This window comes from Schistocerca piceifrons, chromosome 3, assembly GCF_021461385.2.
Source record: "Schistocerca piceifrons isolate TAMUIC-IGC-003096 chromosome 3, iqSchPice1.1, whole genome shotgun sequence".
Classification (NCBI taxonomy): Eukaryota; Metazoa; Arthropoda; class Insecta; order Orthoptera; family Acrididae; genus Schistocerca; species Schistocerca piceifrons.
Window position 1 is genome coordinate 424,116,579 of NC_060140.1, and position 15,839 is coordinate 424,132,417.

General features: G+C 44.0%; 1 non-coding gene across 1 annotated transcript; it reads left to right on the forward strand.

Moving 5' to 3' along the window:
- The first annotated feature begins 1,096 nt into the window (after nt 1–1,096).
- Nucleotides 1,097–1,171, forward strand: Trnas-cga. The gene has a single exon. It is a non-coding gene; the product is annotated as a tRNA-Ser (tRNA).
- Nucleotides 1,172–15,839: the final 14,668 nt, after the last annotated feature.

A 15,839-nucleotide genomic window follows, 5' to 3' on the forward strand; every position in this document is an offset into this window, starting at 1 on the left:
AGGTTGCAGCTTAGTCCTGTTGAAACTAGTAACCCAGTGTATATACAGGCCGTCAAGGTAATAAAAAACTTCATATCACACTCTTTCCTTACAATGAATTAATTGACCGCTCTCCAGTGGACAATGTCAGATATTTGTTGATTTAAAACATACCGTTGAAAAGAAAAAGCATCTTTGGCTACTACAGCACACTGCAATACTCCTGAAACAATGTTTTTAGTTAAATGAACTACAGTGCGTTGCGTGGATGGTTCTCGGGCGTTACACTGGACATTCTCAGGGAAACTAAAAAATATTTTGATGCGACAGAGTCCATAGACGAAATGAATTTTCCAACAATAATCTGCACACTGACTGTCTCAACTTGAATGGGAGTATCATTTTACTTTGCCTTTTTCCTTACGATATAGTATCGGTTATGTTGCCATTTATATGCGACCGGAATATATACCACATATAACATCGTTAAAGCTGTGAGTACCGGGCGTGAGTCGTGCTTCGGTAGCTCAGTTGGTAGAGCACTTGCGCGCGAAAGGCAAAGGTCCCGAGTTCGAGTCTCGGTCGGGCACACAGTTTTAATCTGCCAGGAAGTTTCATATCAGCGCACACTCCGCTGCAGAGTGAAAATCTCATCCTGGAAACATCCCCCAGGCTGTGGCTAAGCCATGTCTCCGCAATATCCTTTCTTTCAGGAGTGCTAGTTCTGCAATGTTCGCAGGAGAGCTTCTGTAAAGTTTGGAAGGTAGGAGACGAGGTACTGGCGGAAGTAAAGCTGTGAGTACCGGGCGTGAGTCGTGCTTCGGTAGCTCAGTTGGTAGAGCACTTGCCCGCGAAAGGCAAAGGTCCCGAGTTCGAGTCTCGGTCGGGCACACAGTTTTAATCTGCCAGGAAGTTTCATATCAGCGCACACTCCGCTGCAGAGTGAAAATCTCATTCTGGAAACATCCCCCAGGCTGTGGCTAAGCCATGTCTCCGCAATATCCTTTCTTTCAGGAGTGCTAGTTCTGCAAGGTTCGCAGGAGAGCTTCTGTAAAGTTTGGAAGGTAGGAGACGAGGTACTGGCGGAAGTAAAGCTGTGAGTACCGGGCGTGTGTCGTGCTTCGGTAGCTCAGTTGGTAGAGCACTTGCCCGCGAAAGGCAAAGGTCCCGAGTTCGAGTCTCGGTCGAGCACACAGTTTTAATCTGCCAGGAAGTTTCACATCGTTAAATAGTTTAATCGATAGCATTTAAATAAAGCGTAATAAGGGGAATGTTACATGGTATTGTTCTTCAAACAGACATTCGTATTTGGGATAAAAGGAAACATAAGTAGGTTGTACATCGTAAAAATCATCTTAGTGGGTAGGTGAACCAATAAAATGTAACTATAACTAAAAAGTGACCGGCATAGAATAGAGAACTGCATCATATAATAAAAAATTTTACTACTGTACTGGACTTGGCCGGCCGGAGTGGCCGAGCTGTTCTAGGCGCTACAGTCTGGAACCGCACGACCGCTAAGGTCGCAGGTTCGAATCCTGCCTCGGGCATGGATGTATGTGATGTCTTTAGCTTGGTTACGTTTAAGTAGTTCGACGTTCTAGGTGACTGATGTCCTCAGAAGTTAAGTCCCATAGTGCTCAGAGTCATTTGAACCATTTACTGGAGTTGAATATCAATATGACACCGTAGAATTTTGCACAGAGCATAACTTAATCATAACTAACACTTGCTTCAAGAATCATAAAAGAAGGTTGTATACATGGAAGAATCCTGGAGATACTAGAAGGTATCAGATAGATTATATGATAGTAAGACAGAGATTTAGGAACCAGGTTTGACACTGTAAGACATTTCCAGGGGCAGATTTGGACTCTGTAGATCAAAACTGAAGAAACCTCAAAAAGGTGGGAATTTAAGTAGATGGGACCTGGATAAACTGAATAAACCAGAGGTTGGACAGAGTTTCAGGGAGAGCATAAGGGAACAATTAACAGGAATGGGGGAAAGAAATACAGTAGAAGAAGAATGGGTAGCTCTGAGGGATGACGTAGTGAAGGCAGCACAGGATCAAGTAGGTAAAAAGACGAGGGCTAGTAGAAATCCTTGGGTTACGGAAGAAATATTGAATTTAATTGATGAAATAAGAAAATATAAAAACGCAGTAAATGAAGCAGGCGAAAAGGAATACAAACGTCTCAAAAATGAGATCGACAGGAAGTGCAAAATGGCTAAGCAGGCATGGCTAGAGAACAAATGTAAGGATGTAGAGGCTTATCTCACTAAGGGTAAGATAGATACTGCCTACGGGAAAATTAAAGAGACCTTTGAAGAAAAGAGAGCCACTTGCATGAATATCAAGAGCTCAGATGGAAACCCAGTTCTAAGCAAAGAAGGGAAAGCAGAAAGGTGGAAGGAGTATATAGAGGGTCTATACAAGGGCGATGTACTTGAGGACAATATTATGGAAATGGAATAGGATGTAGATGAAGATGAAATCGGAGATACGATACTGTGTGAAGAGTTTGACATAGCACTGAAAGACACGGGTCGAAACAAGGCCCTGGGAGTAGATAACATTCCATTGGAACTACTGACGGCCTTGGAAGAGACAGTCCTGACAAAACTCTACCATCTGGTGAGCAAGATGTATGAGACAGGTGAAATACACTCAGACTTCAAGAAGAGTATAATAATTCTAATCCCAAAGAAAGCAGGTGTTGACAGATGTGAAAATTACCGAACTATCAGTTTAATAAGTCACAGCTGCAAAATACTAACGCGAATTCTTTACAGACGAATGGAAAAACTGGTAAAAGCCGACCTCAGCGAGGATCAGTTTGGATTCCGTAGAAATGTTGGAACACTCATAAATTATTGATGCATGTAGAGGGTACAGCGTCCCTAACTGCCTATCCTCAACTGCCAACCACTGGACACATACCTGGGCAGAAACAAACCAAACAAGGAATAAAACAGTGAAATTTAGCTTCCCGTCGACGATAAAGTAATGAGAGTTAGATCACATGCTCAGAGTGGCGTAAGAAGTCGGGAATGTTCTTTTGGAAAGAAACGCACTGACAACGTTAGAGTGACGAAAATCTGACATGAAATGACCAAAAAACGTAAGGAAGTGCTCCAAAGCGAAAGCGAAGTTCCATTGCTGTAGAAAATGAAACAAAGGAAGAAATGGAACAGGTGTTGCTATAAAAGTGGTCCCTTTACAAAGAAAAAGTGGGAATTGAATAATTTAGCACTGCAGCACCTTCTAGGAAATGAAGAACCAGGTTTACTTGGAGAAGGAGAAGTAGAAAAGAGAACACTGGATAATATATGACGGCTTAGAACTTTTCTTATACTTTCTGAAATGGTTTGTAGTGTTAACATGCGATTTATGGGAACATCAGCTGGCTTTATGGCAATAGCTACTGGTTTTGTATGTGAGGTTTTAGTCTGAATACAAGACATTAGGAGGTTACTGACTTATTTTTCAAAACCTCATACAATTGGCCAATCTGTGTGAAAATTTCTGCAGCGTCTGTGTCTAAATATACGAACTGGATCCAACACGCAATGTGACGGCATCCGGTTCAGCGTGAGTTACTTTGCTGAAACCTGCTAATGTAAAAAAGCAACTTATCACAGACATAGAAACCCACATTTTGTTCAGCGTGGGCTCACTATTTCCATACATGTCCCATTGCAAGAAATAAGTACTGAGCTGATTATAAAGAGAAAACGACGAACCTTTTGTGATATACATCGAGGTTAATGGTCTCTGCAGCTGGGCAGTTCTGCAACTTGTACCAGTTTCTGACTTTGCGTTTCTGTTTGTGCACAGTTTTAGTGTAATCACCATATCTGATGCTTTAGACGTGGTTTACATTATGGGGGGAGACTCTGAGTGTTCTGAAAATATCAATCAGCATCGCTCTAATCTACCATTATGCCCACAGAAAATAGTAGCACCACCTGGCAACAAGAAGCCAGAAGTCCAAGAAAGCTGATTTCCTCAGTATGCGACAAGAAGCAGTGTCTAAACATTAATTTTATTCTATGCGAAATGCGCCTCATATTATAATTACGTCATAAATGGGTGAAACTAGAAACAAGGTGGGGAGTAAGATACGGAGCTGCTGCTCTGACTGCAAACCAAATTTCAGGCAGAGTGTCGTATTTGAGGAAAATTTGGTTTCTGTTGAACTAAGCAGACTTAATATTCGTTTTAACAAATCTATAGCTGCAGGAATAGCTATTTCAGATACGTCTAAGCTGCTTTTTGTAGGTGCCCATTACTGGCATATTTCGAAAACCTTTGGAGCAAAAATTTTAAAATGTGCAACACAGATTCGGATAGCTTGATTTACCACGGCATTACCTCAGATACACTAAGTGATCAAAAGTGTCCAGACACGGCTGAAAATCACTTACAAGTTCGTGGCGCCCTCCACCGGTAACGCTGGAATTCAGTACGGTGTTGGTCCACCTATAGCCCTGATGACAGCTTACACTCTCGCCGGCATACGTTCAATCAGGTCTCAGCTGGAAGGTTTCTTGGGGAATGGCAGCCCATTTGCACGGATTTCTGCACTGAGGAAAGGTATCGATGTCGGCCGGTGAGGTCTGGCAAGAAGTCGACGTTCCAAAACATCCCAAAGATGTTCTATAGGATTCACGTCAGGACTCCGTACGGGCCAGACCATTACAAGGATGTTACTGTCATGTAACCACTCCACCACAAGCCGTGCATTGTGAACAAGTGCTCGATCGTGTTGAAAGACGGAATCGCCATCCCCGAGTTGCTCTTCAACAATAGGAAGCAAGAAGGTGCTTAAAACATCAATCTAGGCCTGTGCTGTGATAGCGCTACGCAAAACAACAAGGGGCGCAAGACCATCCTTGAGAAAGACAACCACACTGTAACACAACGCCTCCGAATTTTACTGTTAGCACTACACGCGCTGGCAGATGGCGCTCAACGGGCATTCGCCATACCCACACCCTGTCATCGGATCGCCAAATTGTGTACCACGATTAAACACTCCACTAAACGTTTTTACCTTGTTCCATGGTCCACTGTTTACGCTCCTTACACCAAGCGAGGCGTCGTTTGGCATTTACCGGCATGATGTGTGGCTTTTGAGCAGCCGCTCGACTACGAAATCCAAGTTTTCTCATCTCCCGCCTAACTGTCATAGTACCCGCAGTGGATTTTGATGTAGTTTGGAATTCCTGTGTGGTGTCTGGATAGATGTCTGCGTATTACACATTACAGACACTTCAACTGTTGGCGGTTTATGTGTCAACAGACGAGGTCGGCCTGTACGCTTTTGTGCTGTGTGTGTCCCTTCACCTTTCCACTTCACTATCAGCTCGCGAACAGTGGACTAGGGATGTTTAGGAGTGTGGAAATCTCGCATAGAGACGTATGACACAAGCTACACACAATCAGCCGACGACTTTCGAAGTCCGTGAGCTCCGCTGAGCACCCCATTCTGCTCTCTCGTGATGTCTAATGACTACTCAGGTCGCTGATGTAAAGTACCTGGCAGTAGGTGGCAGCACAGTACGCCTAATATGAAAAACTTCTGTTTTTGGGGTGTCCGGATGCTTTTGATCACATAGTGTTCTTACGAAGTTATTAAATGTGATGCGCACAGATAATTTCACAGTTCGGATTACCTCAATTATTTTTATAACATCCGACACATCCTGGAAGCTGTTTACAAAATTCATTGAACAGAAAAAAAACTTTTCAAACACTGAAACACGCTGTGTGATGTGCAGATTGGAACTTTTCTGAAGCTCATCAGTTAAGGGAATAAAAAAATGTTGATAAACTTACATTTACGTATATGATTTGTTTCAAGCTACATAAGATTTTCAGTATCAACTATTTAAATTGGCCTTCTCTTCAAAAGACGTTGACGCTACAAGCTCACTGATAAAGTGAGCACTACAGCAAGGGGTCATTTTGGAGAAGATAGTGCTAGTCAGCATAACAATGTGCGCAATAGGAGGTGTTTAGAATTAATTTAGCAGTAAAACACTGGTTGTGGATGAAAATGAAACTGTTGCCTACTAGTTGTGAATGTAATGTACTGAAACCGTAACCAACGAGCTCTAGAGGGCCGAAAGATGCAAGCTGAAATTGTAAAACACATGTGACTATAAAGTACTAAAAATGTAATCCATGTTTTGTAGATACAGAAACGGTTTGATGGTAGCAGTAACTGAAAAAGTAATGCTGATGTCACCGGCAAAATATGGTAATGATAATGTAATTGTTATACCCCGGTTATAGACGTAGCAGAGATGTGAGTGATATGCTATAAAAATGTAGCGAAAAGCTTCTGTAAAACTCTGCGTCTATAAACTGTCTTTACAACTTGGGACCTTAATGTTCTTAAAACTAAACTTAACTCCCTCCGAACAAGCCTTGGAAGGCCCAACGGTACCGACCGGCCGCCTTGTCTTCCACAGTCCACAGGCGTCACTTGATGCAGATAGGGAGGGGGAGGTGGTCAGCACACAGCTCTCCCGGCCGTATGTCAGTTTACGAGACCGGAGCCGCTACTTTTCAATCAAGTAGCTCCTCAGGTTGCCTCACATGGGCTGAGTGCACTCCGCTTGCCAAAAGCGCTCGGCAGACCGGATGGTCACCCATCCAAGTGCTAGCCCAGTCCGACAGCTCCTATCTTCGATGGTCTGACGGGAACCGGTGTTATCACTGCGGCAAGGCCGTTGGCCTTAAAACTGTACTAGATATTAAAAGGTGGTTTTCAACATGCGATAAGATAACTCATAAAGTTTTGTTCCCTCATTCATCCTTATTGGCACGGATAATGTGTACTCGGAATTTCATCTCTATACACGTACGATCTAAGTTCTCCACGGTGATGTGTTCAAAGCATTGCGAATGCTTGCCATCAAATTGTGTACGTCTCTAATCTTGGTTCGGTACACCAGATCTTTTACAAAACTGACAGAAAGAAGTCTTGCGGTGTGAGGTCAAGGGATCTTGGCTGACATCTGGACCATCTCGACCAGTCCATCTGACCTGATACTATTCATCTAGAAATTGATGGAGATTTAACGACCAATGACGTGGTGCCCCATCCCGCTAGATAATGGCGTCAGGTTGCAGCTGTTCCAATTTTGTATAGTAAACTCTCCACCGTTGACGGAAGACTCGATGAAAAACAATAGACCAGTGAGGCAATTGTGTATGAGTCCGCGCCAGACATTGACCGAGAGACTGTATCTTTGCATTTCAGGTGTAACATGAGGATCCTTTGTATCCCATATACGTATGTTATGGCGATTTAGTTTGCAGGATACGTGAAACGTTATCTCATTGCAGAAACAACACTTTTCCAAAAAGTCATTGTTTGCGTCAATCTTGTGTAGCATATCAATTGCAAACTATTCCGCTGTGGTTTCTCCGCAGGCTTTAATGACTGAGGCTGCTGCACCTTGTAGGAATGCAGCCGTAACCTTCTTCGCAAGAAATTGTGCGCTGTTGATAATCTCATTTCCAACTCTCTGGCCGCCGAACACATCGATTTTGTCGGACTCCTGCCGCACCTTGTCCACGTTGGCGTCTGAAACACATGGACGACCATCTCCAATTTTATAAGGAACACTTCCTTTATCCACAAATGGACTAAGCCAAACCCGAATAGTTGATTGTGGTGGTGGTTGCCTTCCATAACGTTTCGAAAGTTTCGTTGCAGTTGGGTATCGGATGTCGTCTGTATGAACTAGGCTACACAATGAGCGTTTCCTGTGGCAACCATATTCCTAGTTCATCTTTGTGTCAAAATTGCGTCGCTTGGGAGTTAAAAAGAGTTTATTACATGTTGGAAACCATTTGTTAGAAGCTAGTATAATTTAAGTTTATTAAGGTATTAATTTGAAACACAATCTATGAAAACCCTGTATATTGGCCTACATATCTGAGGGTGCTTCATGTGACCTATAATTATCATGTCTGAATGGTCTTGTACGGCAGACAAAAGCATCTCACAAGATAGCTTTTGTGAAATTCCTTGCATTGTAAGATGGTTGGTTGGTTGGTTTTGGGGAAGGAGACTAGACAGCGTGGTCATCGGTCTCATCGGAATAGGGAAGGATGGGGAAGGAAGTCGGCCGTGCCCTTTCAGAGGAACCATCCCGGCATTTGCCTGGAGTGATTTAGGGAAATCACGGAAAACCTAAATCAGGATGGCCGCACGCGGGATTGAACCGTCATCCTTCCGAATGCGAGTCCAGTGTCTAACCACTGCGCCACCTCGCTCGGTGCATTGTAAGAGGATATGAGTATAATAATTTGACTGCGTGCAGACAAGCGAAGTATATGCTTGCTTCAACCTGCTGGCGGACAATTTCTGCAATAAAATACGAGGGCTATTCGGAAAGTAAGGAACGATAGGTTGCGAAATGTAAACCACAGTGAAAAATCAAAACTGTTTTATTTGCAACGGTTAGCTGCACCTTCCAGCTACTTCTCTACACAGTCGCCGCTCAGACTTAGACATCTGTCATAGCGTTGTACCAACTTTTCAATACCCTCGTTACACAAGACAGCCGCCAGTGCTTTTCGACAATTCTCTACTCTGGACTGCAGCTTGTTGTCTGTGCCAAAATATTGTCTCCATAGCCAGTGGTTCATCTGAGCAGAAATGAAGCTAAGGGGTAGCCAATTACGGGCTGTATTGTGGGTGATAAAACGCTTGCCGTCGAAAACGCTGCAGGAGCATCTTCATTGCCCCTGCAGAGCGCGGCCAAGAATAATCGCATATAATGAACTGCATGACAGTTATGTTATGTGGATTGCATAGCTTCAGGCGAAATCTTTCATCAGGCTCTCATACTTAGCGGGAGACGCTAATTTCTAGCTATATTTACGTTCTCACTGTGAGCCCAGAGCTGAAAAGAGCGACATGATGCGATTGACAGGCATAATAGACACAGTGCCCAACGGCCTCGTATTCAAACATACGCCGATATTACGCAATTTCCAGTACCATTACTTTCCATTTTTATGATAACTTTGTTAAAAAAAGGATGAAAAAAAAGAAGGACGTTGGTAAGTTAAGTGGAATGGGAGGAGGCGAGTAATAGGTCAATATACCTCCATGAACAAAGTAAATCGAAAACGGTCGCATTGCAAATTCGGTAATGAATAATGTGCCAGATATGACATGAGGACACAATTACAGACTTTATCAATTGATAAAGATTAGTGACCTAAGGGCGTAACTATTCCGTATTGCACACTGCAACTTTAGAAACGCTTGACTATCGTTTTCGCAATGTTTCCAGTCACGTTCTGGATCCTCTTCTTCCAGTGGATGTGGTACCAGAGGGACGGGGTAGGAAAATACTTCCGACTCTTCCTTTCTATTTGAACAAACTTGGCGCTGCCGCACGGTCGGTTCCCACAGGAGCTCTTGCCTCTATTGCGTCGAGACTACGGCCTTTTCTCTTCAGATTTCTCCTTCGACTGGAGAAAGTAATACGTCTCCGCGAGACAGTCCCAACCCCTCTCTCATTTCTGTTTGTGTCTTTCCTACCTCTTTTATTTTGTTGGTCATGATCGGTAAGGTCGAATATGTAAGTTAACACAATGTTATTGAATGCTGTAAGGTGTTCCCTTCCGTGTGCCAAATATAAATAAAATATAATGGATGCCAGAAAGATTACACCACTGATATTTTTTTGTTTATTTGGCTGTCAGGTGTGTAAAGACGACGTGTGAACTGATGCGCAAACATTAGAACATGGTGTATATGAAAAAAAAATGAATTTATGTTACAGATTTATTGCCCACTGCGCACACCAACATAGCTAGTATGAGGTTACACTGATAGACTTGATATTGCGGAAATCATTCTATTTCTTTTACACACAAATGTAATATTGTACGAAGGTTGTTTGGAAAGTAAGGAACGATCGGTCAGGAAATGGAAAGTACAGTGAAAATCTGATCAAGTTTTGCATAGATGCACTGTGTCTAGTACGCCCGTCGATCGCACCATGTCGCTCTTTTCAGTTCTGAGCTCATAGTGACAACGTAAAGATGGCTAGAAATTGGCGTTTCCCGCCAAGTATGAGACCTGGCAAAAGATTTCGCCTTAAGCTATGCAATCCACGTATCATAACTCTCATGCGGTTCGTTCTACACGACAATTCTCGGCTGCACTCTGTAGGGGCAATGAAGGTGCTCCTGCAGCGTTTTTGATGGGAAGTGTTTGATCACCCACAATACAGGCCGTAATTTGCTACCCCTGAGGTTCATGTCTGCTCAAATGAACCGCTGGCTATGAAGACAATATTTTGACAGACAACGAGCTGCAGACCAGAGTAGAAAAATGTCGAAAAGCACTGGCGGCTGTCTTCTATAACGAGGGAATTGAAAAATTGGCACAACGCTACGACAGATGTCTAAGTCTGAGCGGCGACTGTGTAGAGAAGTAGCAGGAAGGTGTAGTTATCCGTCGGAAAGAAAACAGTTTTTTTTTCACTGTGGTTTCCATTTCGCAACCTATCGTTCCTTACTTTCCGAATAGCCCCTAAGAGCCACAATCGTCAACCCAACACACACACACACACACACACACACACACACACACACACACACACACACACATACAGTTATTAGTTATGATTTCTTATTGCCAACTTCAATCAAAATCGCACAACAGTTTATTTAAGCCGCAGTAGTGAATTCTGTTTGGACCAAAACTGGGACGTGTAACTACTGAAATGCGGTCCCTAGTTGAGTCCCAAGTTAGAATTAACCACCAGTTATGAAGCACTAGCTCTTGACTGCGACATTTGTTATTAATAATGCAGTTGATCTAAGCAAATCGCAGTATACCAGTAATGCGAACGTACTGCGTGCTGGGATCGGAAAAAGCTGTTGCTTAATATTTGAATAAAAATCATAAGGGATAGCGTCCGAAGATATCTGCATGAGAATTTCAGGGCAAGCTCTTGCCCTTGGGAGGGAAGACTGCCACTGAAATGCGGAAGAAACAGAAATGATCAACGGCATGAGGATTCAGAAGGCGCAGCAAAGCACTCATTAAAGATACACACTGTACATCCACAGGACATGTTGCATGTAGTAGAAAAAATTTCATGATGACCTGTCCACTGGCAAAAGATTCCGAATTAGTTTCCCAGTTAGATGCCTGGGAGGGACTGCCAAGATGGATTTAAGCATGAGCAAAGGTTAAATAGCCAACAGAAGGGTAATATACTGTGAGTCAGTGCAGGGAATGCTAAAGGTTTGTGCATGGTAGGACATCTAGAAAACCTGAAAAGGGAAATGCAAACCCTCACTGTACTCATAGTGTGGGTCAGTGAGGTAGAGTGTAAAGAAGCTAAGGGTTTCTGGTCAGACGAATATGGGGTAATACCAACAGCAGCAGAAAAAGGTGTAACGGGTATAGGCTTCGTCATGAATAGTTACAATGGACAGTTCAATGACAGCGTTTTCACATTACAGTCAATAGTAAACCAAGGCCAGCAGCACTAATTCAGGTATACATGCCAAAATCACAAGCAGAAGATGAAGAGATAAAGTCGGTATATGGGAGTTCTGATAGAACAGTTCAATATCTAAAGGTATCTCGTTTGAAAGCAGCAGATTTTGCGTTGTTATCCCACTGCACCCTGATTGCAAATTTGCACGTCATTGTGGTGATTCAACCTGTGGGTACTGCCATTAATGAACAACATTCAAGGGGGTGTTTTCCAACCGGATAACGCCCACACACATATCGATGTTCTAACCCAAAGTGGTCTACAGATTTCGACATCTTGTCTTGGCCTGTTTGGTCACCAAATATGTCTCCAATCGAGCACATATAAGACATCATAAGACGCCGATCTTGCAACATTAATCGTTTGAATGTATTACCTAAATTACTGTATTACCTAATTTTCATTACTCTGCATTAATTACTTTTTGGTATTGCGATAATTTTTCCATCAGCCTATTTTAAAAATTAAAGAAATTGCAACCAACGTGAAAACGATATGGATTGACCAGCTATACTTAATTACTATCTTATTTTGGAGAACATTACGGTTAGCCAATTCTAGTGTTTCAGTTGCGTCCATTTAGTCATCATCACATTATTTCTTTTTGATTTAAAGAGTGATCTCGAGCTCTGAAAATGGAAACGTGTACATGAATGCAAACCTTCTGAAGAGGTGTGTTAAATAAAATCACTTTCTATCTTGACTGGTAGTGTTATTATTCTACACCATAATTTTGAATGGGGTGAGCGTCATTAATATTAGGGACGTGCATTGGAGTCGGCGCCTTTAAAACCCGCCTGTTTCTATAGATACGTTGACGATACCTTCGTTGTTTGGCCTCACGGTAGGGAGAATTTGAATGTCTTTCTAGAACATCTGAACTCGATCCACCCGAACATTCGTTTTACGATGGAGGTGGAAAAGGATGGTTGCCTTCCCTTTCTCGACGTGTTGGTTAGGAGGAAGGATGATGGATCATTGGGACATGCAGTCTACAGGAAACGTACTCACACCGACTTGTACTTGCAAGCTAATAGTTGTCACCATTCGGCTCAGCGTGAAGGGGTACTTCGTACCTTGGTACACAGGGCACATATCGTTTCTGACGCTGAGACTTTGCCAGCTGAGCTACATTTCGTCAAAATGGTTACAGTGATAGACAGATTGAACGTGCGTTGCGCTATCGACCAACTGTACATCAGGTGATTGATGATAATTCTGAGTCAACACCTAAGTCTACTGCCTTCTTGCCTTACGTAGGAAACACGTCCAATAAGATCGGTCGTATTTTACGGAAATACGATGTGAAATGTGTTTTCCGACCTCCATCTAAAATTAGAGCACTTTTGAGTTCCGTTAAGGATGATCTTGGACTGCGTAAGGCGGGTGTATATCGTGTCCCTTGTAGCTGCGGCATGGCATATATTGGTCAAACTATCAGGACCGTGGAGGACAGATGTACTGAGCATAAACGGCACACACGATTACAGCAGCCAAATAGATCTGCTATTGCCGAACATTGCTTGGATACTGGTCACTCCATGTTATATAATAACACCGAGATATTGGCATGCACGTCCAGCTATTGGGACAGTGTGATTCGGGAGGCAGTTGAGATTAAATTAGCGAGCAACCTTGTTAACAGGGATGGAGGTTTCTGTTTAAACTCTGTTTGGAATCCGGCTCTCTCCCTTGTCAAGAAACAGAGGGACAGACTCAATGCTACCTCACCTGCGAATTCATAGTCTCACTATCGATAGCTCTGACTTTGGCCATCTTTGGTGGCACTAGTGTTCAGTGTGTGTGTGTTATCTTTCCTGCTTGGGTCCGAGAACCGAGGTATTAAATTTGCATGTACGCCGCCTGTCCGTTGCAGTTTGCCTTGAAAATGGCGGGGTGTTCTCCCGCCGAAATATCGGCGGTCGCTGAAAGTGTTACCTGGCTGAATTCCCGGAAGTTATTTGAAAACATTAGGGTCAGTTTTCTCAAAAATAAGGGGGGGGGGGGCGGGGGGTACTGAGACCAAATATTTCAGTCTTCCATTTTGCATGCTAGTCGGTATATGGGAGTTCTGATAGAACAGTTCAATATCTAAAGGTATCTCGTTTGAAAGCAGCAGATTTTGCGTTGTTACCCTACTGCACCCTGATTGCAAATTTGCACGTCATCGTGGTGATTCAACCTGTGGGTACTGCCATTAATGAACCAAATATGAACCGATAGACTGGTAGTATCTGAGGCCTTCGCCTCGCAAGAGTCTGCAGATCCGGAATCGTGGCCGATGCATCAGGTAACAGGTTGCCGAACACCGCCTGGGGCGAGACCGCGTCACGCGTGCTATCGGGGAACCCCCGTGTGCAGTCGCCACCCGGCGGCCGCGCGCAGCTCCCGGGCGACTGCTGAGCGGCAGCACATTTGCAATTCGGATGCGCGGCGCGGCGCGGCGTGCCTGGAGAGCTCGGATGGCGCCGCTTCGGCCCGGCGGCCGGGCGCGCGCCACTTGCCAGCCCAGCTCAATTGACTCGCGGCTGCGTCGCCAACTGTCCCGGGCCGGCTCCCTAACCCGTCAGCGTCTAGGTCAGTGATCGACGTCCGCTAGCGGGGGGCGTGCAATAAATAATTCAACACATTTATTATCTCCCAGTTGCTGTCGAATAAATCCGGAATTTGTAGTGCGACATCGTGAAATAGTCCCGTTTCACTCCTATATTTTCATGAAGTTCCGATAGGTGGCAGCTCTGTGCATAGACTTCGAAATCGCATGTGCAACGCAGGTGCATTCTCAACAGAACACTGCCAATGAGTTTTCTTTGACAGAAAACCAGAGCGTCGCAAATATTCTTAGGGGTTTGTAAATTGTCCACGGAGATATGGCAGTGAACAAAGGCACGGTGAATCATTGGACGAGGCGTTGGTGACATTCGCAACATGGTCAGGAAAACATTTCCAACGTACCACGGGCTAGCCGGCCGCATGTAGTTCTGACACCTGCAGTGCTGGACGTGCGTAAACTCTCATCCCAAGTGATCGAGAGCTCACAATGAAACAAATCGCTGCTCAAGAATTTAACGAAGAAGGCAATAAAATTCTAGATAGGATCAAACGGGAAGCGTACTGAGGTCTCCCCATGGTTAGCCTACTCCTATTCCAAAGAGACGGCTTACATACAGTTTGGAGCACTGACCATTAAAGAATATATAGCTCTAAAAAATGTCTCAACTGTTGGGGCCTTGGACATTCACCTAAGCATTGTGACAAGCAGCTGGTGTGTGTCATAAAAACAAAATGTCAGGAGGAGGTAACCATTGTCTGCATTCGAAGTAAATACCGAAACAGAGTCTACGATAAAGCAGTGACAGTTTTAGTTAAGGGTGTTAGGGCGTTGCAGATGCGCGTGGATGGACGGATGAAGAACCCCTGTATATGCTAAAATGCGGTTGGCGGGAATGCCAAAGCGTATTTTATTTACAACTAGACATTGCGTTCGATGTGTGGGCCACTGGATCGTGCCAGCGATACCAGAAGCAGAGCAGTGAGCGATCTTTTCGGGAGAAATTGTGTACGTTGTCGATGTAGCGCAACGAGTCTGTGGATGCATTCTCGGACACAATCCGTAAGCTAAAGGCAAAGAGATGCAGAATCTAAGAGGGCGCTGTTACAGGAGGCGGAAAATAGAGTAATGAATTATTTTTGTGTGGTATACGCGCTGAAATGTCACGGAGGGTGTGAATGGAGAACACAGAGATCTTAGTCAGCTCTTGGGATCGCAACACTAACAGAGGAAGTGGAAATGATCACAAAGCACAAAGTGAGTCATCTCGTGTTTGCTTCTGAAGTCAAGTGTTATACACACATAAAGAAAAAGTTTTTCATCACCTCGGTTCAGAGAGTTCCGGAACCTTTACAGTAAATAGGAATAGAGATCAACCATCATTTCCGCCCTTTTTATTGCTCATGATAACCACACATTCCATGTTGCACCACCATACAGCGAGTCTTCAGAGGTGGTCGTCTATGTTGCTGTACACACCGGTATCTCTAATACGTAGCAGCACGTCCTGGTGCATTGATTCATGCCTGTGTTCGTCGTGGCATGCTATCCACAAGTTCATCAAGGCACTGTTCATCCAGATTGTCCCACTCCTCAACGGTGGTCCGGCGTAGATCCCTCAGAGTGGTTGGTGGGTCACGTCGTCCTTAAACAGCCCTTTTCAATCTAGCCCAGGAATGTTCGGTAGGGTTCATGTCTGCAGAACATGCTGGCCACTCTAGTCGAGCGATGTCGTTATCCTGAAAGAAGTCAT